Source organism: Podarcis vaucheri, assembly GCF_965113315.1.
Source record: "Podarcis vaucheri genome assembly, chromosome: 10".
In the NCBI taxonomy this organism is placed as follows: Eukaryota; Metazoa; Chordata; class Lepidosauria; order Squamata; family Lacertidae; genus Podarcis; species Podarcis vaucheri.
In genome coordinates, this window is record NC_138748.1 from 50,615,510 (window position 1) to 50,641,486 (window position 25,977).

Below are 25,977 nucleotides of genomic sequence, written 5' to 3' on the forward strand. Positions count from 1 at the left end.
AAACTCGTTTAACACTTCCTAACTGGCATCCTGCCAGACTTTACTGTGCAAATTCTCCTCCCTGGGCCCCCTCCCTAATTTCTGGAGTTGTTGACAGCAGATTTCCAAGGACACTGAGCACTGGTGACAGAAGATAAAGTTCTGGCCATGAGTCAGTGTGTCACCCACTAACCTTTCTTAAATGAAGTGAGACAGATGTGAGTGCAAAGATGTGAGTGTAACAGAGCTCAATAAAAGGCTTATCAGAGGTGGGCAAAATAGCATCTCTAAGTTTCCAGTTAGCTGTAGCAAGTGCTTACTTCATGTTGTGATATCTTATTGATTGATTTAAGAAAGCTAAGATGGGCGGCACATGTTTTTGTAAAGCAGTCCCAATTACCTGCATGCCTCACAGTGCAAACAAACATTTGAGGCTGCCTCCAGACTGTCTGTATTTTGCAGGAGGGATTAATTTGCATACCAGACAAGGTAAAGGGACCCCTGACCATTAGGTCCAGTCGTGACCGACTCTGGGGTTGCGCGCTCATCTCGCTCTATAGGCCGAGGGAGCCGGCGTTTGTCCGCAAACAGCTTCCGGGTCATGTGGCCAGCCATATAAGTTTGCACAATTAAAGTGGATGGAAGTGCTCTGTTGTTCTGGCTGAACAAATCCAGAAGGAAATTTTCATTTTCTAGAGAAATTGGGAAATCAAATTGGTCAATCTGTCCTAGAGGAGGAATGGGCTTGGATATGAAGGAGTGGCCTCCCCCAACTGATGTCAGTAGTATCAGAGGAAGATTTCTACAGAAAAAGAAAAAGAAAAAAAGAATTACAATGCCAAGTTTCAGAATAGCATTTGAAAATATGGAACACTGCTGTTATAACCATGATAACTTTTTTTTCTTTTTTCAGGAATCAGAGGGAGGCAAAATGCTGAATGGTTTATTTAGTGTATGGGAAAGCTAAGGGTTGGGTTTTTTTTAGCTTTTTGGAATGACTGATTTGTACTTTTTCTTTATTGTGGATGGTTGCATGTAATTAATTAATTTTGTGTAAGATGGCTTTGCAAGAGTTTTGAGACCCAAATGCTATTGGTCATGAGATACAGCAAGTCCACAACTTGTGCACATTTAGCTTTCCACAGGTGGAAATTTCAAACAAAAAATTAGAAGCAGGTGGGAAAGGGTCGAGGTTCTGGGGAAAATGACTTTTATATTCTAACCCACCATTTAAAATCACATATAGTTTTAAAATCACATATAGTCTTGACTAGATGCGATTTTGGCTTTAGCCGTGATTCCCTGGAACGTAACCCCCACAGTAAGTTGCAAACCTACTGTACTACTGACTTTTCCAAGGCAAAACCAGAGGCGCTCTAATCAGGAATACCGCCAAAGGTCAGATATGGCCTGAGCCAGTTGTTTCCGGTATGCCCTGGGATATCCTCCGGGGAAAACAGAAGTTGGAATTGGCTCTTTCAGGTTCTCTAATTTCAGTTTATACTCACGTTTCCTCGTTGAATGTAGGGAAGCATCCGCTACTGATCAGGTTCCCTCTACTGGCCACGTGTGTGTATTACATCTTATAATCTAGTACAGAGGGAAACCAGAAGGAGGGATCAGATCAGATCTTTCCATATACCTGTATATATATATATATATATATAGAAAGAAATCCTAAGAAGAGGTTCCTCCTCCTAAAAACCCAGCACAACGTAGTCTGAGCATGCTCAGTTTCCATGGAATACTGACGGATGGGCGGGGTACAGCAGTTCTACACATATTTTCACGTCCCTTTCTAACCTCCACGTAGATAATCAAGGACATGTTCCAGCCAGACAAAAACACTGTGTGTGTGTGTGTGTGTGTGTGTGTGTGTGTGTGTAGCAGGGCCAGGGGTGGGGTTTGACCTGGACATACTGGATGTGGCCTGGGAAGCGTTCTGAGAACCAGGGAGAGGCCTGGAGGATAGACAATACTGATCTAGACAGAGAAATAGTCTGAATTAATATGATGCAGCTGTGCATGTTCCTAATTAGTTACCAGGAAATGAATCTTCTTAAATTGCATGTGGTTAAACTAGAATATTTTCTTTCCCATGTGTCCCACGTGCAAATTCTTCTTGTTTCTTGTTTCCTTTGCATAGAGCCCAGAATATTTCGTCTGTGTACAAGACTGACCAATGCTATTCATTTAAATCTTCCCATGCCACTAACTAGATTAGTTCAATCACAGCCTCTCTGAATAGACTTTTATCTAACTGGAAAACATTAATCACAAGCACCAAACAAATAAACCTCCAACCTGTCACTGTGGCCATGTATTGTTCTTTCTGAGAATGTTCTGCTAAAAAAGAAAAAGAAAAAAGATTAAAATTCTAAAAATTATAACATAGGAAAGGACAAGGCAGAGAGATTTCCTGCACACTCATCAGATCTATTATGTGCAGGGGAAGTCAATCGTTTCTCCAGGGTTTACAATGTATACATTACAGTTGACTGTGTATACGGAAAGCCTATACTGTACAGCCAAGTTATCTTGCGGGCCATTGTTTTGTTTTGACCTTTATTTCAACAGGTCTGTCCATGCACTTTGACTTTTGTGGACTGTATGTGATTCATGGGCAGCTAGATCCACTCAAGAAGGCTTCATTACTGTATGGAGTTGCACATGTGCCCCCGCGCCCCATGTGTGCCAGCTTGCAGAAGTCGCTACTGGTTTTGGTGCAGCTTCTGGGATCCTCGGATACAAACTGGCGTTCCTAACAATTCCAATGCAGATCCAATGCTTTTCTTTTTATTCTAGGGTTGTTCTCTTAAGTTTATTTGAAATGGTTTTTCGGGGGTGGGGCGTGACTTCCTTGAACATGCTGATACCTCCCTCTTGTTTTTCAGTGGTCCTGCTGTGGTTCTGTTCTTCTCAGCTTATACAACCTGAGCCTGCTATTAGTGGGAATGTTACCCTGGTGTAAGGCTGCAGAGACTGGTCATTGGAACACAGAGCAGCAGGAGCAGAGAGGAAGCTGGGTGTTCTCTCTTCCTTTGTGTCACTTTGTCAGAATGTTTTGTTTTTTTAAAAAAATAATGTTTATTAAAGTTTCACAAACAATAAAAAGTTTAAACATAAAAAAGCTTCAAAAATGAGAACATACAAAAACAAAACAGATAAAGAATACACATTAAAAAACAATTAGCAAAAGAAGGGAAGGGAAAAGGGAAAAGAAAGAAAAACCAAAAAGCAAAACAGAAAATAAATTAGTATTTTCATATCTTATACTTCATTCACTAGTTTCCTGACCTCCTCACAACTCCCATTTTGTATTCCAGTTCAAATATTAAATTCAGCAAATCCTTACCCTCTAGCATTTATCCTTTATCAATCCCCATTTACAGTTTCTTAAAAATCTTTTTACCAATACCACTTATTTTCAATCAGACATCATTTTAACATTCCTTAATTTTACAGTGCTTCTGCAAGTAGTCTTTAAATTTCTTCCAGTCTTCCTCCACCGACTCTTCTCCCTGGTCACGAATTCTGCCAGTCATTTCCACTTTGTCAGAATGTTTGGACATAAACAGAAGTGGCTTCCCTGGTAAGGCAGACCTGCTATGCTGACATCCTAGGAGGTGGGTGGCTGTTGTTTACTGGGAGGGGTGCGTGGAGGTCAGCAAGATGCAAATGCACTGGAAGGAGACCATGTGGCCTCTGATGATGCTTTTCCACCATGCCACAGGTGGAGAGAAAGCAGGATAGGAGTTTAGCGCAATGAGGGCCAGGGGAGCTGCATAGATCTATTAACATTTGAGAGATCGGAAGATTTGTATGACTGTGATTCCTAGTGGTTCCCGAGTTGCACTACAAAGAAGGAAAGAGAAGAACTCAAATTAAGCACGCAGAGAACGAAAACCTAGTAACTCACATAATTTGTTTGTTTTTCTTGTATCTATGTTCCTGTTTGGCAACTCACAGGGTCCTGCAGCAACTGGGGGGGTCAATGTGGCTTCTTTCCTGTTATCCTGTGTCAACCAGGGGTCCAGAACAGCTTTCAGAAAGGCTAGAAATCAGACATTTCCCTTTCCTGTTCTATGATCAAGACAAAGCCAAACATTCTTTATCCATCACCAGGATTGCGGGGGGGGGGGACCCTTTCATTCCCATGAGACTTGCTTCTTCCCCACTGCCTGCAAATACCAGAGCATAAAAATATACTCCTGTGTGGATTTTTTTTTAAGGTCTTACTAGGGATGTTTGCAGAATTAGATTTCTGCAACCCGACATGCATTTCCCAGATTATGGGTGGTATTCAATGAAGCATTAGTCATCGCTGACCCACTGAAATTAATGAACACAAGTTAGGTCCATTAATTTCAATGGGCTGACTCTGAGTAAAGCTTAGTGGAATACGTCCCTTAATATGTGCATCAGAACATATTAGACTCCCCCCCCCCCAATTTTTTATTCACTTTATAACACAAATAAAGAACACAAACAGAAAAACAAACAATACCAACAAATTCTTGTCATATATTTATTTTCTAAACATTTTTAAGTGGGCTTCCCCAAGTCCCACCTATCTGATTTTCATTTTACTTCATCTTTAGCAGTTTACATATATCATAGTTTCTAACCATCTTTTTTATCCCACTTAAAGTAACTTCACATTTTATCACTTACAAATAATACTATTTTAAAACACACCATCTTCTACTTCTAACCCTACAACCTATATCCACTTCCAAAGCTATTCTAAGATTTAAATATTAACATCTTTTTTCAAATATTCCTTAAACTTCTTCCAATCTTCTTCTACTGTCTCTTCTCTCTGGTCTCAGAGTCTCCCGGTCAGTTTGGCAAGTTCCATATAGTCCATCATCTTTATCTGCCATTTTTCGATAGTTGAGAACATATTAGACTCTTGGGGTGGAATTCAATGTCACGCTAAGGAGATCGTTCCATCAGTGCCAGCATTTCTGCTTCCAGACAGAACAATCTCCCCTCTCTGTGTTGTCCTGGGGTTTTCCTGACTCACCCAAACAGATTGGGGGAGGGTACAGGGTGGGAGAGGGTAGGGAGCCACTAGCAGGACTCATTGCATTGTTTATTATGTGTTATGTACAAATAGTCCCAAACTGCTTGTGTATATTATGGAAATGTATACCTTACTTATATGTCTGGTGGCATCTTGCAAGAGGAGTCACAAATGCACTGTGCAATTAACCACAGTAAACTTTCACTGGGAACTTTGAGAATCTGTCTCTATTTTCTTATATCTAGTGTTTTACTTCCTCTACTGAACACTACTAATACACTCCAGTGAAGAAGACAGAAGAGTTCTGCATATCTCACAGACTTACCAAGAACATTCTATGGCTCACGCACACCACAATGGAAAATCCATTTCCCAAACCTCTGTACTCCCTTGCCTATCTGATTCATTAATGATTCACATAACTCTGTGTTTATCAATTAAACAGGTCCACACTTCCTTTGTTTTATACAGTGCATTTTGTTTTGTGTGCTGCATTTTGCTTAGCCCTCCCATGGTCCGCCCGTAGGCGGCCCCATAATCTACCCTCCCTTGCATATTTGCCGGTGCATGTGCATTAGTGGAAGAGAGAAAGAGGAGAGGCACCATATTTCCTTCAGTCCTTCCCTCAACAATACTCCAGTGCTGCATTTCCAGAAAACCAGAATACATTTTGGTTCTGCACAGGCTTTTCCCTTTCTTTACAGGCACTGGGAGGAAGGGAGGTGTTATCGTGGCAAGGGCTGGTAGTTATTGCATGGCATAGGTAGTAAAAAGGTTTCTATGGCAGTAGGGGTGCCAACTTAAATAAAATACTGTGGGGCCCAGGTAAGCCCCGCCCCGCATAATTGATCACATGACGCAGTGCACCGACACCATTTGAATGGGAATGCCCATGAACTTTGTGGGGACCTGGCCCCCTCAAATATTTTTATTGTGGGGGCTGAATTCCCCACAGCCCCTAGGAGTTGGCTCCTATGTATGGCAGCCATACCAGCAGCTGGGAAAAAGAGGTTGTGGAACACAATGGAATGCAGGAACCCAGCACCTATATTTACAGTTCTTCATGTCTATGCTAAAAAATAAAATTATAATAACAGATCTACAGAGTTACAGAGCTAGGCGAAACAAGCGGCAGAAACCAGCAACACGCCAACACATGAAGGGGAACAGTAACAGCCCATAAAGCCACAAAGTGCTTCAAGTGCTCTCTTCTTGGCAACGGATATGAGCAACACAGAAAAAGAAATGAGGCAGATCAAATCTAGGATGGATGCAGGTGGGGAGTGTAGGAAGGGGCAAGGGCACGGAGGAGTAGTTACAAGATGGGGAAAATTGGGATATGCAACCTCCCATCATTCAGGGAAGCAGTCTTCCCTTTGATTTTAAAAAGTTTTCATATTGTTAGTGGGTAGTGAGAAAGTGGTTTGTTTGGTTATGTGAGAAAGTGGATTTGAGAAGAGGAAAACCTGAAATGTCAATCTTTCAATAAAAGCATGGAATGTTTCTTGTGAAATTGATATAGGTTGTTGGCCTCCATTTTGTATTTGGTACCATAAACATTGCTTCTGGGAGCCTGTAACATTTCTTACAGCTTCTGTCCCTGGATTGCAGCAAAGGGCAAATAATTTCATTTGGCATTAAGAATGAGAAAGCTATAGTTGAGCACAGCAATTTATGGAATACTTCGGCTTCAGGGCAGTGCTCTGAAACTCCTTGCAGGAGTTGTGCCGTTACAAATCTTGGTTTCTGTCATGATGGCGGCCATCTTTGTATGGGTGTGTGAGAGGCAGAGACTGACAGAACTAATAAATGATGAGAAAGCCCATTGGAAGCCTTCGGCCGGAGCTGCAGATGGTATGCTGAGGAATGCTCTGCGTCTGCTGCAGCCTGTCGCTTTTCATCAGCGCTAATGAGGGAGAAGGCAAAGACAGCTGACTGAAATGAGAAAGTGTTCATGGGGCATACAGCTGATGGTGGTGCACGCTGTCAGTCAAGGGGTGGTCTTAGCCACAGATTAGATCTTTCCAGCGGCCTCTGCAGCTTGCTCGCTCCCTTTGTTCTTAAAAGACTCTCTCAGCTGGTGAAATTGCAAACAAAAGACAGCTCTATCCGAAGCAACAGTGCAGAAGCCTTCGCTGAGGAGGAACATTAAGGGAAGCCGTATCAGCGAGACAAGCGGCGCTCGGACAATGCAGGGGACCACCGACGGCATTGCATGAGACCTCGAGGGAGTCTGGTAATTACTCTTAGAGGCCCCTTCCACCTAAAAGGCTGTAGAGAAAAAGGCCCCGTTCGCACATTCTCACCCGTTGCTTGAAGACTGCAGCACCCAATGTTGCATATCCCCAACGACACATCATACTTTTCAGTGCAGTTATTAGTCACATTGCTGTCCCACCCATTTCTAGAAGGAGTACAGGATAGCATACAAGTCCCCACCACCACCACCTATTTTTATTTACACAACAATTTTAAATGGACCAAGACCTGAACTATCACACTATCAAACTATTATAAAATTATGTGAGATTAAGTGATTCTCTCCACCACCACCTAGAGTGTCAGAGAGCAAACCGGCAAGTAAATCACACAGTTAAAAGTTGGAGTTAACTTTTTATCAGCAAAAAGATGATCTTCACATACTTAAGTGGGTGCAGGCCTAATGGAGCACAGCAGCTCATCCCCAGTAGGTCTTACTCCATGAAATCAGTTGCCAAGACTAAACGTACCCCCAAGCCATCTATGTATCCTCCTCTTAAGGGCTTTCCCCAAGCATTCAGAGACTGTACCTATGTGCCTCTCTTTGCTCCTCCTGTTTCATGCCTCTTCTGGTTCTGGCAGTCAGTGGAGTGGGGAGCTTGTCATAGCAGGAGGGGGAGATGCCCAGGACTCTTCACCAGCCTGACTCATCTCTGCCTCTTGGCCTCCCTCCTGTTTCAGCTTCTGCCTCTGATTCTGGACTTCTTTCTGGCACGCACTCTCCCAGCTCACTAAGCCCTGCTACCTCTTCAGCTTCTGACACCTCCTCTTCCCCATCTTCTCCCTGTGACCACTCATTATTGTCCCACCTCCACTTTCCAGGCTCTGCACATTCTTCCCTTGGTGATTCCTCAGCTGGTTCCTCCCACCATTCTTCTGCATCCAACAAGCCCATCTCAGACAGATTATAGAGAAGTCATTTGTGAGGTAACCAGAAGCAAAGTTGGCCAGGCCTGCTGTTGCCAATAAGAGGCTTTTTCTCAACTAAGGTGCTTCTAGGTACTTAAAAGTAGCAGCAGCTGGTGCGTATAGGGACTGGTAGGGTGGAAAGTGGGGAGCCCAACTGTAGATGGCGCCACAGACATTAGCAGGCAGAGCCCGCCAATTCTAGTTTCTCCTCTCTCCTACTTCCTGTTGAGTTCTACTAGCAATGCACTTTGCAGTGAATTCAGCTACCTTGTAAGCCAGTAGTGGGGAACCTCCAGATGTTGTTGAACTACAACAACACCTTCAGCCTCAGCCAGCCTGGCTAATGGTCAGGGATTTGGGGAGTTGGAGCCCAACAACATCTAGCGGGCCACTGAATCCCCTTCCATATAAGCAAAGTGGGTTTTTTTTTGAAGGGGGGAGGGTTTTAAGAAAGGGTGGGATGGAGACCAGGGCCCACTATGAAAATTTAGGAGCCCCTGGGCCCCCTCTAAAGCACCTTTAGGCACTAGGCGATAACGTTCCTCTTCAACCAAACCTTTGGCTGACTGACATCCGATGCCCTTTTAAATGTATTGTGGGAGGAAGGATTTTTGTTTTGTACTTATTTTTATTATGTATTTTATATATATATATTACAATTTTATTTTGTCAACCACGCTGAGATCTACGGTTGTAGGGCGGTATATAAATTTAATAAATCATCATCATCATCATGAAGTGCAATGGTTATAAATGGGAGAGACCAGCCTTAAGAGCACTGCAAGACCTAAGATCAGTTTCAGGAGAACAGTTGTGATCTATGTGACCCAGAATCCCTGGATCCCAAGTATCGGTTGCATGTGCTATTGCTCAAAGCAAAGTTAATGTTATTTCCACCAGGTGGCAGCAGAATAAAAGCAATTGCAGTAGATTATAGCCTGTTTCAATAGCTGCCACTTCAACCACCTTCCTCCTTCCCCTGACCAGCTTTTAGAAATGTAACGGCTACCATTCTGGAATTGGTGGCTCCTGAACACATTCGTATCATATTTCCTTGCAGAGGTGTAGACTTTTGCTTCCAAGATTACATGCTGAAGTTACGTTAGTTAAAAATGTGCGTTAAGAAGAGGCCTGCAGGATCAGGCCAAAGACATATCTAGTGCAGCAGCCTTGTTCACACAGCAGCCATTCAGATGCCTATGAGAAGCCCACAACTCCTGCCTCTTTCCCCAGCAACTAGTATTCAGAGGCATATTGCATGCGCCTGTATTACTCAAATGTTAACATCTTTATTTTATTTTAATTGCTCTGGACAATCCTTTGTGTAGGATCTCAACAAAAAAATATGGGAAATCTTTGCGCAGGGTACCTCCCGCCACCGTGGCCTAAAAAGCCAGGAAAGTCTGGGGTAACTTTCTCTTACAATTTCTGTACTGCTACTTAAAGGGCCTGGGATAGCTCAGTTGGTAGAGCATGAGACTCTTGATCTCAGGGTCATGGGTTTGAGCCCTACATGGGGCAAAAGATTCCTTCATTGCAGGGGGTTGGTCTAAATGACCCTCGTGGTCCCTTCCAACTCTACTAGAATTCTAAGATTCTAGTATACAATGTCTGCCTCCTGCAATAGATGACAGTGGAAGGAACTAACAGGCTCTGCATCAGCACCTTGGCCAGCATAAGTCCACCAGCGCTGATTCAAGTCACCACAGCATCCTTCCTTCCTTATTTTTTAAAAAATGTTTTATAGTCAGCGTGTGGCTGACTGGGCATGAACATGGTTCCTGATGCTCATTTTATTATCTGCACATTACAAATGTATTATCCATTTCTACAGCAAAATGGTACTTATGTGCCCAAGAAAACATATTCAGCGTCAGGATAGCAGGAGCGAACTGCCACTTTATGGCTCTGGCTAAAATGCAAAACTGCACATGGTTGGCAAACTGCGGTATGTTTGCATTTTTGCTCGAGCACATCTGTAGTGTGGAAGCAGTAATGTGGGGGGAGAAGAGAAATGCAAATGGGGCACAACCTCAATGTCATCAGCTGGTTAGTTTCCTCCTCTTTAGCCTCAGTTTTGTCCACGTGGAACTCAGCAGGAAGGAGGGTGGGGACAAAATTGGAATTAGGCTGTGTACACGTTACTGGCTTAAAACAAAGCTAGGTCATTCTTTTTCTGAATTTGGATTGAAGGTGGTTTTGGGGAAAATACATCACAGAATCCTGGGGTTGGAAGGGATACCAGGGGCCATCTAGTCCAACCCCCTGCAATGCAGGAATCACAGCTAAAGAGTCCTTGACAGATGGCCATCCAGCCTCCGTTTCAAAACCTCCAATGAAGGGGAGTCCATCACCAAATTGCAGCATTTCATAAGAAACATCAGCATAGATACAGATAGATATACGTTGTGGCTAATGCCATGTGTACACAGCTTCTCGAACCAGCAGCAGGAACACAGTGGATACAGGAGTGTGTACATAGCTGTTGTTAGCACTGCCTGTCTTTGGCTCTGGCGCCACCTACTGTCAGTCTCCTTGCCCTCCACCCTATGGGCACCTGCTGTCACTGCTTCTGAAGCGAATTGCCCCCAGTAACAACTGAACATTCCCTGCTCAATTCAAAAACTGTATTCCAGTCCTGCATAATCCAGCAGGGTGTAACTGTTAAGATGTCACACTAGGAATGGGGAGACCTACGTTCAAATCTCCAGTCTGCCAAGAAGCTCACTGGGTGACCTTGCGCAGTCACTTTCTCTCTACCTCGCAGGGTTGTTGTGAGGATAAAATGGGAGGTGGAGAATCACATGAGACAACTTTTAGCTGCTCATTGAAGCCCATAGAAGACAATCTTTCTAAGGAGCTGCCTGCATTTTGCCAACGCAAATGAACTGGGAGGAACCATTGCCTGTCAAGCTCGTTGATTGAACTGAGCTATGAACTTTTGCTTGACTGTCATTAGTTCCGGTCCTGGCAGCTGAAACACAGTTCCCCTTTGTATGCATGCTACATTTTCACCTTCCCTGTGGGCTGAAAGGAGATTTTTATGTGACCTCTTTGAAGGCCAAAGTATATGTCTCTATACCCCTAGATACACACCCTGTCATAATGGGAAGCCGGAAAATGCTGGCAACTTGAATGACTGTCACCGTTATCCTGATTTCCTCTCTATTTCTGGCTCATAGCTAGCAGGTCAGAAGATTTTAAGAGTAACATAATTAGTGCACTTTGCAAAGCTCACCAAGACTGATACACAGGTTTGGCTTAATGTGACACCGTGGTGATAAAAAAAAGGTGAACTGAAAAACCTGGTCAACATATTCTGCTATTTATTTATTATTATTGTTACTGTTCTTTCCATATATGTATATATTTTGCGCCTCACCTTTCCTCCACGAAGCTGAAGGGGGTGGCATATGGTTCTTCTCCCACACATTTTAACCTCAAAATAACTCTGTGAGGTAAGTTAGGCCAAGGGATAGTGACTGGCCCAAGGTCACCCCGTGACCTTTGGGCCTGAGTGGGGATTTGAATCCCCGCTCTCCCAGGTCCTCGTGTAACCCTCTAACCACTGCGCCACACTATACGCCACCAAATGTTTTGTTTTCACAGAGAAAAGAAGGAAGGCACGTCTCTTGTCACACGATTAAGGATAGCTCCTAGTGAGCAGAACTGCTCAAAGGCTGGAGGTAAACTTATCGGCCTCTGCCTCCAATCCATCCTTTTGAACAACTGGAGTCGGGACAGCTTTCTCTCCTGATTTCCATTGACTCCTGCTTCGTGTGCTTCCTCTACCAGTGGACGGCTAAGGAGGTATGAAAGGTACTCAATTCCTTGGGGCGAGAGGAAGGACCCTAGGAGGCCCTGGGGCTCTGATATTCGGGTCAGATGGTCCTTGTCTGCCAGTCTCCAGTTCAACATTCCTCTGATCACCTGCATCATGCTCAGAGATGGCAGCATGGACCAGCTCCCTAGCTGGTGGCAACATAAACCTGTATCAGTGCCCTGTATCCTCCCAGGGCTTCTTGGTTCATAACAATGCTTTATACCCTCCAACATTTCTCCATTGAAAATAGGGACGTCTTAAGGAAAAGCGGGATGTTCCAGGATCAACTCAGAAGCTGGGATGGCTTCTGTAAATCCAGGACTGGCCCTGGAAAATAGGGACACTGAAGGGTTTGAGGCATTGCCATGTTCCTGATTATATCTTCAGATGCCCCATGAGACATAGAGCTCAGAACGGGCCTCAGCTGAAACCAAGTTAATTCATTTTTTAAAAAACTTTTATTTCTGAAATTTTAACAGCTTTATACACACATCATGCAGTATCCACCACTCATCTATTTTCCTAAGACTTCCCAATCCAGCTCTCTGTGGCATTCTAGCAAAATATTGATCTGCTGCATATCCTGATATTTCACCCATTATCATTTCAAGTCTTCCTTTTTTGATGTTATCTGCTGCTCATATGTTAGGTAAAGGTAAATGTAAAGGACTCCTGGACGGTTAAGTCCAGTCAAAGGTGACTATGGGGTTGTGGTGCTCATCTCACTTTCAGGCCAAGGGAGCCGGTGTTTGACCACAGACAGCTTTCCAGGTCATGTGGCTAGCATGACTAAACCACTACTGGTGCGTGGATAACCGTGACAAGTGCCAGAGTGCAGGGAAACGCCGTTTACCTTCCCGCCGCAGCGGTACCTATTTATCTACTTGCACTGGCATGCTTTTGAACTGCTAGGTTGGTAGGAGCTGGGACAGAGCAACAGGAGCTCACCCCATCGCACAGATTCGAACTGCCAATCAGCAAGCCCAAGAGGCTCAGTGGTTTAGACCACAGCTCATCTTGTGTCCCTCCTATGTAGGTTAAATTGCATATTGTATCCTCTAAGATAATCTCCAAAACATCTCTACTCTCCTCTTATCTTTAACTCATCCTTATTCCTTAGTTTTTCGGTCATGGTGATTAATTCTAGTCTATTAATTTGTTCTGTCAAATTTCCTTTGTGTGTATCTCTTCTTTCCTTTTTTTTTTTTTTTTTTTGCTAATTCAGCCTGGTTCATATCAAGCTCGTTTTGGGTGAGTCCATTGCAGATTGAACTCATTGAAGCTTACCCATCTCTAGTTACACCTTTGGACATATGTGATCAGAGCATTCAAAGAAGCCCACAAAAATTTCTGGCCTGCACAATTTTTTGTTACCCCATATGCCTGCTCCTGCAAATCTTTTGTTAAGCGCTGAGGGTCTGAAAAGGGGCAGGCGTTTCTTACTCAGCAGACTTGTAAAGAGCTACTCATGATATCATGTGTCATCTCAGCTCATACAGTGCAGGCCCCTGTTCTTGACAACCCTTCCTAGCCCTTTGTCCTTATGATATGCATTTTAGGTCCGGTGTAACCAATTCCCAAAGCATAGCTTTGCTGACTGCCTTTAGCTTGTTGCAAGGAATAGGCAAACTGAGTTGCTGCTGTTGCTATCAACTTTACATGGAGCAATGGCAAAACTTTAAGGTGTATTTGTGTGTGTGGGAAACTTTTTTTATTTCAGGTGATATTTTGGAAGCTTATGGCAGCCTAGTGACAGGTAGAGGGGAAACTCAAAATGTTCCTGGGAGGAATAGGGGGACGGAACATATATGTTGTTTATGCTGACACATTTCTGTTGCCCATCTCCACAATAATTAATTAACAGATCCCCAGCATAGCCCCCCCCCCACTTTCCCTTCCTTTCTTTGACTGCTCAGATGCCTCCATCATCTCCATTTGAATAAAAGCAAGTCTTTGCAATGCTGATTTCTAAAAGCAGAGAGGCAGTGCTCTCTCTCTCTCTCTCTCTCTCTGTGTGTGTGTGTGTGTGTGTAAACTAGCTTTCAGATTATGCGGGATAAAAAAATGTATATTGGAAGAGCTATGGAACTTCTTATATAGAAAAGGACCAACTTATTTAGTGGCAGCAAGCTACAAAGAAAATTAGATTAAACCTGAGACTGATTTAGAATTCTTTTTTTTTTAGGTGTACCAGACTCCACAACGTATTTGTAGGAAGGCACTGTCTAATACAGGTGCTGAAATGTAATGCTGAAAATGCCTTGTTGAGATACATGATATTGACACTTTCTTTCTCATCTGAAGTTACTGTCCGCATGCTTAGGGTTGCTCAGCACAAAGATGCCTAGGATTCCACTGTAAATTAAGACACACACTGTATTCTTCTCTCAAAGACTCCATAGAATTATAGTTTACCCCTCACAGAGCTACAATTTCCAGCACTCTTAGCAGACCACAGTCCTTAGGATGCTTTGGGAGAAGCCACGTGCTTTAAAGCCGTAGCGCACGTGCAAATGAACTTTAGCTGAATCTGGGCCTGTATATACAGTATGATCTTTCCCTTTATTTTGCATTTTCTTGGCGAGAGGACAATTGCTTATGTAGCCAGAGAGGCACCATCCATTCTCAAGAGGGAGGTGCCAGCATTCTTACGAGGAACCCTGACGTTTACAGAGTGTTTAAAAAGCCTCGAGTGCATTGAAAAGAAGCTGAGGCTGCACATGGCGTTTTCCCACTCCTTGCAAGCAATGGCTGCTGTGCACGTTAACCTCTTCTGGGACTCAAGCAGCGATTGGGGTGGGGCAGAGGAGACATTTCAATGGAATAAAGGCTCACAGGATTCCAAACTCCTCAGCGCAGACAAACGGTCTTTCCTCGATGGAACGAAGGAGTCTCTCGTTGAATGTTTTGAAACTGTAGATCTGCCTGTGGCATGAGGACAGTTCGCAATTCCAAACCCTTGGCAGTGTGGTGTAGTGGTTAAGAGAGGCAGACTTGTAATCTGGTGAACGGGTTCGTGTTTCCGCACCTCCACATGCAGCTGCTGGGTGACTTTGGGCTAGTCACACTTCTTTGAAGTCTCTCAGCCCCACTCACCTCACAGAGTTTTTGTTGTGGGGGAGGAAGGGAAAAGAGAATGTTAGCCGCTTTGAGACTCCTTCGGGTAGTGATAAAGCGGGATATCAAATCCAAACTCTTCTTCTTCTTCTTCTTCTTCTTCTTCTTCTTCTTCTTCTTCTTCGCAGGCCTGCTTTATGGGTGATCTTGCTTAACTCAGAACCAAGTGAGTGATTCCAATGAATGTTCATCCACAGATACACAGAGGCCATGTCTGCACTATCCTTTTAGAGCAGACAAGGCAAAGAATCCACAAAGTTAGTTTAAGGATGTAGGGAGTTGTTAGGAAGCCCCCTCACAGAGCCACAATTTCCAGAGTGGTTAAACAATCAGCCCCTCTCCCCAGGGAACTCTGGAAACTGTAGTTTTCTAAAGAGAATAGAGGTTTTCCAGCAACTCTCAGCATATTTAACCAACTACAATTTCCAGGATTCTTTGGGTTAAGCCATCCATATTTAAACTGATACGATACTGCTTTGTATGTACAGTGCAGATGGGGCCATATTTTAAAGAGGCTTGCTGCATGAACTTGCTTTGGAAAAGCTTTTGGGCAAGACGCTTCTCTCAGTGAGTCTACTTCCATTTCTGTAGCTCAGTCAGTAGAGCACAGGATTCTTAATTTCAGGGTTGTGGGTTCAAGTCCCATGTCGGACTAAAGATTCCTACATTGCAGGGGGTCAGACTGGATAACCCTTGTGGTTCCTTCCAACTCCACGATTCTATGATTCTACCACTAATTGCTCTTCCTCTTTCCCATCACTGCTACTACCTATTTGCTTGCCAGGCAGAAAGCCAACAAGCAGGCTGCAATGGTGAAGAGTAAGAGCAGGTCTAGGGGGCTCTTGTCAGTGGCCCCTCTGCCTGCTGGGATGTGGGCCCTTAGCAGTTGTGAGCCCTGAATATTTGTTCCATGCATTATGCTACTCATGCGAAAAGAACTGTTCCGAAGCATGCCTTTTTAATGTATAAAAGTACCACTTAAAAATGAGGTTTCTCATATTAAAATGATATCTCCTCCTGGCACTTTACATGTTTTGACAGCCTCTTGGGAAATAAGCAACCATTAACTGGAAGCCATGCTTTGTCTTTCAGTGATGCATGGCAGACGCCACATAAAGTTCGGAGCTTCACATCATCATCCTGAAACGGAGCTCCAGTGTGCTGGAAAGGATAACAACATCCAGCGCTGCCACTTAATTATCCTTGAAAGTGCATTCAGAAGGTCCTTTTCTCCATCTCCAGGTTTGAGCCAGATAATTCTATTTACCTGTGTTGACAGATTTTCCTGTCTGAAACAAATAATTCTGCAAACTCTTTGCTTGATTCATGGACATTGTTTTAGCTTACAAGACATATCTTGCATGGAAAACAAGCCAAGCTACTGGGTTCTGAAGCAGAAATGCCTTCACAACAATAACAACAAATAAATAACAACCCATTGTTTACATCTACTTTTTGATGCAGTTTTAGCTTGTCATTTACCATTTCCACAGCACTGTTACCATTTATAACAGTAATCATTTACATAGCACCATCAATTTGACCAGTATAAGAGGACAATTCTCTGCCCTTCAGGACACGAGCTAACACAAAGAAGGGAACAGGGAGATGGACATCGATGTACTGTCAATGTACATGCTGCTTTATGGGGCAACAAAACAATACTCGTTCCCCAGAAGCCTACAATCCAAATGTTGACAGAGCAGGAGGTAACAGATGAAAGGGTGGGAAGAAAAGAAAAGACCAGAGTAATAAAGGATGGCTATATGCAATGGCAGTCACACATGCTCAAGCTTAGATTTGAATTGGAAAGAGCTGAGCAATAATGCCCCTGTTCAAAACTCAGGGTGCCTTCAGGCGATCTGACTCTATCGGCTCCCACTGGTTCTCTCCATTATCTCCAGCAAATACTGCAACTCTGTTTGGCCCTACTGCCCCAGGTGGCAAGTTGCTGGGGATGCTGCCCATTGCAGAGGCTGCAGAACTGAAGCCCCCCAAGTTGGAAGTGAAACATTCAACTTGTGGCCAGTGAGCACATTCAGTCATGTACTGTATTCTCAATATGAAAACTCTGGAATTAGAGGGAAGGAGCAAGATTGACGTGTATGCAAATTCCTGCTCATACCTTCATAGCCACACAGATCTCATTTGAGGACTCATTAAAGGCCCCTTCAAATCTGGGGTGAAATGCTTTTCTGGTGCTGCCCACTTTTGACATAGGTCCTTGCCTAGCTTGAGTATTCACTGCTGGGCTTAAGTGTTGTAGCTCAAATGAAAGTAATGAGGACACTGTAGTCTGTATATGCCTTCAACTAGAACAGTATATGTTTTGCTTCAGAGCAAACAAGAGAGTGTGCCAAGACATCTTGTCACACGCCTCTGGCTTAAAAAAGAAATCCTTGTAACAATCTAAGCTGATGCCTAATTACTTTTCTTTCTTTTTTTACCATTTGAAATATATCTACCATGAAAATATGCATAAAATGAATGATGCAGTGACTAACTGTAGGGCTAGATTACAGCACCTGTGTTTCATTCAATGGGATGAATAGGATGCATGTGTCAGAAAGGAGTGGTTTATTGATGAGTAATAATAATAAATTCACAAGACACAACGGAGCTGCACTGAGCATCACTTCCATAAATTGTGCCTGCTCTGGGATTGCTCATAGATGAAGAGCAGAATACACACACACACACACACACACACACACACACACCACACACACACTAAAGTTAGTTGTTCTTGAGCAGCTCAGTAGTAGAGCACAAGATTTGCACCTCTAAGTCCCTAAATCCAACACCAACAACACCAATGGCTGCAATGTTTTCTTAATACAGCATAAGGCTAGTGTTGAATATAATTTAGTACTGGGATAGGATTGGGTCCTTCAGTTTAGACATTACACTTTCCATGTTGATATTATCCAGAGTCTAAGACTGCAACCCTAACTCCACTTACTTGGGAGTAAGCCCAGTTGAATTCAATAGGCCTTACTTCTGAGTAGATATAGTTGGGATTGCAGTGGCTCAGTTTCTTAAGGGTTGGATCCCAAAAGTTTGCTTATGTGCCTTGCTTTTTAAATAAACAAATTTACCCCCCAAAAGCAAAATAAACATATCCTTATCCAATATCTCCCAAACTATAGTTAGCATTTCTTTCATCTTACATTTTTATATAGAAAAAAGAAATACAGTGGTACCTCGGGTTACATATGCGTCAGGTTACATACGTTTCAGGTTACAGACTCCGCTAACCCAGAAATAGTGCTTCAGGTTAAGAACTTTGCTTCAGGATGAGAACAGAAATCGGGCTCGAGCAGCGCGGCAGCAGCAGGAGGCCCCATTAGCTAAAGTGGTGCTTCAAGTTAAGAACAGCTTCAGGTTAAGAATGGACCTCCGGAACGAATTAAGTACTTAACCTGAGGTACCACTGTAAAAGGGTGGCATTCTGAATTCCTTGGGCTCATATCCTGGCAAGTACGTTTACGAGCTCAGGCACAATCCTATGCAGAGGTACTTATTTATTATAACTGGCACTTGGTAGTAAACCCCGTGAAATCAGTGGGGCTCAATTCTGAGTGTGTGTGGGGGGAACCGCTGTGTCTACATTTGCTTAAGCGTGCTTACATCTCAGAATCTGTTTTGATGCATGTTTTCCAATTGCACGGTTTACTGAGGCTGTTGTCTCATTCCTCCCCACCCCCCTTATACAAGATATTTTTTTTAAAAAAAAATAATCAGCATTTTTAAAAGCGCCTTGGTAAAATGACACACACACACACAGCTCTGAAGGTAGGAGAGATGCTATCCCCTTTGTCAAACCCCTTCCTCACCACGCTACCCCTCCAAGCGAGGCCCCTGGAGGAGCCAACCACAATTTTTGGGACTATCGCTTTATTGTGTGGTAGTGCAATATAGTAGGCTCTTTCTTCGACCGACCCCCCCCCCCGTGTCCTTTCAGCATTTCAGCAGAAGCAGCTCCGCCGCGAGGGGGGTGCGCGGGGCTGACCCTGGGCATCTTCACCCTGAGCAATGTGCAAAAGCATCCCTCGCGCCCTGCGAGCCTCGCGGCCTTTGACGGCGGCGAGGCAGGAGCAAGGCGAGCGCAGCCGGCTTCAGCTTCCAGCCGAGCCCGGCCTTCTCCCCGCCCGCTCCATGTTTCCCCCTCCCCGCCCTCCTCACAGCGCGAGAGGGAACAAAAAACAGGCCCTTCCCCGGCCGCTCCCGCTTAATCTCCCTCCACCCACCGGTTGCCCGGCCAACAAGCCAGACAAGCAGGTGATCCATTGACAGGGAGCAGATGGTCTCCCGCCGAGGTAAGCGAGGCCCAACAAAGAAACCATATTGATCATATTGCTCCTTTTCCTATTCTTCGGATGCAGCGTCAGGGCTCGGGACGTTTTCTCACTCGAGCTCCCTCCTTCCCGCCGCGCCGCTGCCGGGCCTGCCCGCATCTCCCTCTCACACACAGGGCGACGCTGCTCCGCCTCCCCCTTGGGCAGCGGAGAACCAAGCAAGGCCTTGAAGGGCTGCCTCAGGCGGAGCTGCAAATGGCGCGCTAACTTCCTTCCTTCCCTCCTCTTTGCCTAGCGCGCCTACAGCCCAAGGCCGGCTAAGTATTTTAGGCTCCTGAGGCAAAGCGCCCCACAAAACACTTCTTCCCTCATCCTGACAGGGAAAAACGCCACAACGGTTCAATCGCAAGGTGCTGTCCTTTCCACAGCTGTCAACTTTCAGATTTGAAAATACAGTGGTACCTCGGGTTACATACGCTTCAGGTTACAGACTCCGCTAACCCAGAAATAGTGCTTCAGGTTAAGAACGTTGCTTCAGGATGAGAGCAGAAATTGTTCAGTGGCGGCACAGCGGCAGCAGGAGGCCCCATTAGCTAAAGTGGTGCTTCAGGTTAAGAACAGTTTCAGGTTAAGAATGGACCTCCGGAACGAATTAAGTACTTAACCCGAGGTACCACTGTAAGGGATCAGCAGCCTCACCTGTCCTGGGGACAGTCTACGAGATATCTAACAACCTGGGATAGCAGCGGGAAACGGCGCTGGAATAAGGGAATTTCCCGCAAAAAAAGGGAAGGTTGACAGCTATGGTCCTTTCATGGCACCCGAAAATCAACTGTTGACACACCATCAGGGCCAGATTTAGGTTTGATGAGGCCCTAAGCTACTGAAGGTAATGGGGCCCTTTATATGTCCAGCTGTCCTTTGTCAACAACAAATCGTCACTGGTTTTTGTGTTGAATATATGCTATATGGACCTAATAGGTATCTAAAGCCATTTGCACATGTTGCCATGCGACTAGTCCATGCAGAATGTAGGCACCCTATATATAGAAATGAGCAAACCAGTGATATTTTAGGGAGCAGGCTAGCAGGCGGGGCCCATTACTTACGTCATAGGATCCTACACAACACAAAACACTGTTGCTGTATGTAGGTTTTATTTTATTTGTTTTTTATCTTTTATTTTGGAAATGTACATCCAGTTTTTCCCCCTTTAATTTTTTGGGGGAGCCCTCAAGAGAGTGGGGCCCTAAGCTATAGCTTATTTAGCTTATACGTAAATCCGGCACTACACACCATACATCTAAACTGTAGTTTGTTAATGGGGTGCTGGGGTGGTGGCTCTGAGAGGGGCAAACTACATTTCCCAAGATTCTTGGGGAGAGGGGCAAAAGTTGTGTGCTTTGGGTGTGTGGTGTGTATGCAGCCTCAGTTTCTGCCTAATGGCAGGGCCGGCTGCTTCACAGTTTAATGGATGTATTCCTCGCTTCCCACAGCCTAAGGAAATCTCAAAGTGACGGATCAGGGCAACTTCTGTTCCGTTAAGGATTTGATGCCCTTTGAGGTAAGGAGAAGAAAGTCATACGCCTGGAGGCACCCTTCCATTCCGTCACATAAAACCACACTTGTGAAAAAGTGGGAGGGCAGGCCATCATACATTTTGCTGCTTGAGATAGAGTAACAAATAGAAAACCTCACCGCTGTCATGGGTGTAGCCAAGGGGGGGGACACAAGGGGGGCAGCTGCTCCCCCTAAATCAATACAAATCTGAGGTTCTGCCCCCCCCTAACAAAAATCCTGGCTACTCCCATGACCCCTGTTGAGGTACATGGTACCCAGGACTGGCCAAATTATTTTGGCAGCTCTGCTTACTGGCACTGTAATAAATCAAATAGCTAACCATTTGCTGCCCTTTCATGACACCCCAAGTTAGCTTCCTAAGGTGTCTGTCTTATTCTGGCATGGTTCATAAAAGCTGAGCCAAAATATGGCTAAGTATGAAAGGTATAACTGGAGAGGAGATCATGGCCACTTTGTCCTCCCTCCTCTGCTTCTGCAAACTAAAGCATAGTTTGGCTTCACATGTCATCCAAAAACAGTCTCATTCTTTATCTCCCCATGGCAAACTTTGGCTAAACCTTGTGCTTTGTTGGATGACACCCTGAGGGCTCATCTTTGTCCCACTGCTTTCCCCCATGGTTTAGTGCTGAAGTGGAACAAACAGCAACCACATTTTCTGTGGATTGCCGTTTGTTCCAATTTACTGCTAAAGAGCATGTTTTCCAGGGGAAAATGGCGGAGCAAAGGCAAAACTGCTCAGACACATGCCTAGAAAGAATGAGACAAACAGAAAACCACTTAGAACCATGCTTTCTAGGCACAGGACAAGCAGAAGTGTGCATAAGCCCCAAGTCCCCCAACTTTTTTTTGGCCATAGACTGCTTGAAAATTGCTGAGGGCTTTGGCTCTTAATGATTTTCTGCCTGTTGTACCAACTATAATGTGCTGTGAAAGGTGCTATACAATTTCAAATTGTATTTTTACAGACAGGCGGTGGACCACCTGAATGAAACACTCTTAGACCACAGTTCGGGTCTTCTAATCTTTAAGTGCTAAGCTCATAGCAGCATAGCAGTAAGAGGACTAGGAGGGGAGCAAAGCAGTCACGTTTCTCTAGGAACCCACATGCTTTTTTTGTTTCTGACGAACTGTTGTTTGGCTTAACAGCACATATGATTCAGGTCTGTGTCTAATAATAGGGCGAACCCAGCTTTTTCCTCATCTGGTGTTAACTTTTCTTTCATCCCATATTACTCTTTAATGCTGCTGCTTTGGCATTCTATAAACCCTCTTTCTCATGACTGGCTCAAGACATTTTAGCACCATGAGTGGCATCATGGCAAAATTTGAGTGCGGTGTCCCAGGATCCTTTACAGTGTATCAGAGAGTGGCACAGGGTTCATAGGGACAGAAGATCACGAGCAAAACTGGCATAGCTCTGTGTATTTTATTTATTATGGGAATTCTACTGTTCAGAAAAAATATTTAAGGCGACTTCCTGTGTAGACCTTCCTGAGTTATTCCAGGTAGTTTGATTCCAATGGAAGGTTGTGTGCCTGTGTGTTGGCAAATTGCAAGTCTTCAGACTGCTGCCAATTGCAGCCTGGGATGGGGGCATGATGGAAGGAGGGCTGTTCCTTTTCCTCTGTTGCATTTTCTTGCTATTTGAGTTTTCATAACACTAGATTGTGTGTATGTTTGGGATTTTCATTGAGAAAATGGCACAGGGGAATGTGTTTAAGCCCTCTGCATGTGCACCATAGTCCCAATCCAAATGGGAACCCCGCATTGCTTCAGTTTGCAAAAGGCTAAAGAGTGAGATGCATTCACACACATCTGTCTCATCTATTTTGGCCCTTAGATCCAATCCATTGAACCAAATATTTCTTTGTTAAAACATGCCCTCCTTGAGACAGAAGAAAGGAAAGCAAAATGGCCCTATAGATTATCTCCCTGCCCCCAATCACTTTATTCAAGTCTGGATGCTTATGAGGGATATTTGGAGGCTCTCCGACTGTACAGTCTTTCCCTCCTTCTCAACCATTCATCAGGACCGACTCAGTATTCACTGCTGTGTAGCAAATTGTGATGATACCAACAAGGAAAGCTTGAAAAATGGTTAGCTCTTGTTCACAATTTTGCGTCCTACTTTCATAGCTGTCACATAAATTCACCGCAAGCTTTGCGCTAAGACAAGAGAGAAGAATTTTTTAAAAAAGAAATAGTCTGAAAACAACAGTGACAAAACCCAAGGGCACAGTTTGCTACGGTGTCTGCACTTGTTTGCAGGTGGTTCTGGAAACCATAACTACAGTAGCTGCTTCTAGTGTTTTCACAAGTAGTTGCTGTATAGCTTTTAAGATAAATTTACTCTCCCTTCCCCCAGTCCATTTTACAGTAAATAAAAATGCCCCAAAGGCCTTTTATTTTCCTAAAAGGGTGAAATGTGTGTGTGCGTGCGCACCCCTCCCCATACACACATGCAAGAAAGAAATGAAAAGAAACAGGTTCTGTGAATAAAGGCCAGACAATGTAGGGTCACAAAGCTGTCTCAACTAATGTCATAGTGGAGCTGCTGGGCCAGCTTACAGAGGACTGCTTGTTCCTTGATGTTTATGGTGATCGGTATAACGCATGTAACACTTTGCGAGTAGTTTTAGGACAAGTGGAAAAGAAAAGGTCTTTCACAATAACCTCTTTTCTGATGCATTTGGAGCATTATGTGCTCCCAAACACCTGTGGTTGACAAAGAAGGAGCTGGGCGAGACAAACATAAATAAATAAATAGAGGGAACAAGAGATTGTTTCGGTGTATGCAGCCCCTCTCTTCTGAGCACAACAGAGCTTTTAGCTTTAAAATGCTCCTTAGGTTAGTCTTTTATGAACTTCAGTAATGGACAGCAGCACAAGAAGCAGAGGGTAATTTAAAGTGATGGCAAAAGTTTTGTTCTGCAAAGGTATTTCAAAAGATAGAATGCTTTCATGCCATTTGAAAACATTTTCTCTGTGTTGTGCTTTGTTTTATTATTTACAACCAGGCCTAGCCACGAGTGCCTAGCAGTCTTTGTAGACTGAAGAATTTTGCAGCATAAACCACAAACACTAGACTATTCCATGGAAAAGACTGGTTTGTAAAAGAAATACATATACAGAGGCACCCTTACTAGGAAGGAAACTTCATTGATCTCAGTGGCGCTTCTGAATAAACATGCATAGTATTGCACTGTTTGGGTGTAATAAACGTATCTGTCAATAAGTGTACTCAGTGATGCTTACTTCTGAGTAGATGTATAAGGGACCCCCCTGCTAGGCATCAGTTCCTATGTATGCATATCTAGAAGTATATTCACTTGAAAAAATGAGCGAGACCCACCTCAAAGTAAGGATGGAGAACAGAGAAGAAATATATTTCTGTAATGTTTTAAAAAGAACATATTACTATAGTAAGTTCTTTTTGGACAGACAAAGTTAGGAATACAGAAAATCCAGATTCAGATAAATTTAATGTAGTTGCACAACTAATATGCAAAGTTAGAGCTGTATCACATCTTTACTTTTGTAAAGTATCACTGACTTAATTCTGGTGTCCACCCAGTGCCAAATCTGTACGGCTACCCACTTCCCCGCCCAGTGCTGGTGGTGGTGGGGAATGAAGGGGAGAAACATATGGGAGAGAGATGTTTTGCTGCAGCTGGGTCAGAGGAATGTGTCCAGTGTGCTGCTGCAAGTGCACCATGCTGTTTCTTCTCTCTGCACTCCTCACAGCAGTCATTCCTCCGCTGGTCACTGCTATGAATGCATGACCTGATTGTTGGTCTCCACGTACTGCAGTAATATGCAAGGGATTTCCTTTGTTCTAATGCCAGGGTGGGAAAACTATGACCCTCCAAATATTCTTGTACTCCAGTTCCCATCAGCCCCAGCCAATATGACCAATACTAGCAACCAAGCTTTTATGGGTATATTTAGCCTGGGAAAAGAGAAGACTGAGAGGAGATATAGGCATCTTCAAATATCTTAAAGGCTGTCACATGGAAGATGGAGCAAACTTGTTTTCTCCTGCTCTGGGGGGTAGGACTTGAATCAATGGCTGCAAGTTCCAAGAAAGGAGAGTCCAAATAAACATCAGGAAAAACTTTCTGATAGTAAGATCTGTTCGACAGTGGAACAGACTCCCTTCCTTGGAGGTTTTTAAGCAGAGGTTGGGTGGCCATCTGTCCTGGATGCTTTAGTTGAGATTCCTGCATTGCAGGGGGCTAGACTAGATGACCCTTGGGGTCCCTTTCAACTCTACAATTCTGTGATTCTGTGATTCAAAAGTCAGGGGTGATGGCAGTTGCAGTCCAGCCAGCAGCATTTTGAGTGTCACAGTTTTCCCACCCCTATCTAGACCAAAAATGGTTTGAACTACTATTGTTTCAGAAGGTAGATACATAAGGATAAATATCAGGTTTCCATGTAATAATTTCATATATTTCAAACATATTATTAGATTGTGAGAAATGGTTAAATAATTGTAATAAAGAAATATTATTTGATGCTGCTTCATATATAACTATTCAGGAAAACACACATAATCTTCTTTACAATTTGCACAGCTAGAATGCTTTCTATTGAGATCAGGTTTATTTTCACCCTTCTGGGGCAGGATAAGGTTTTATATCATGTCATTGAGGTTGGTAGCATTAGAAATAAAGGGAAAATAAAGGGAAATTTAGCATGGAAACAGATGTTGTAATTTAGCATGGTATGGGGTCCAGTTTGGATTATTATATGGATTTTAAAAGCTGTGATTCAGGGCACTGGTTCCCAGAGTAAAATCATGCTGTTTAGGATTGTCTTGAAGGAGAATCCTCAATTTATGAAGGTCATAAAGGAAGGGATTATACAGATAGGTTTTCACAAAATATGTGATCTGAAGCTCATTGAAATCAGCAGGAGTTTTTAACTACAGCTTTAAACAAATAATGAATTGAACCCCCAATGCATTATTTATATTAAAG

General features: G+C 43.8%; 2 long non-coding RNA genes across 4 annotated transcripts in view; one reads left to right on the top strand and one right to left on the bottom strand.

Annotated features, from left to right (window-relative positions):
* Positions 1 to 493: 493 nt before the first annotated feature.
* LOC309542129 lies at positions 494 to 18,798 on the bottom strand. Its single transcript, XR_014224109.1, has 4 exons — positions 18,747 to 18,798; positions 2,284 to 2,325; positions 1,488 to 1,569; positions 494 to 781 (listed from the first exon to the last, which is right to left on the bottom strand). It is a non-coding gene; the product is annotated as an uncharacterized lncRNA (long non-coding RNA).
* Positions 18,799 to 18,893: 95 nt separating this feature from the next.
* LOC309542104 overlaps positions 18,894 to 25,977 on the top strand; it is a 159,090-nt gene continuing 152,006 nt past the window's right edge. For all 3 annotated transcript variants that reach the window (XR_014224065.1, XR_014224066.1, XR_014224067.1), the window contains exon 1: positions 18,894 to 19,435. This is a non-coding gene — a long non-coding RNA (uncharacterized lncRNA). The remainder of the gene's footprint in view (positions 19,436 to 25,977) is intronic.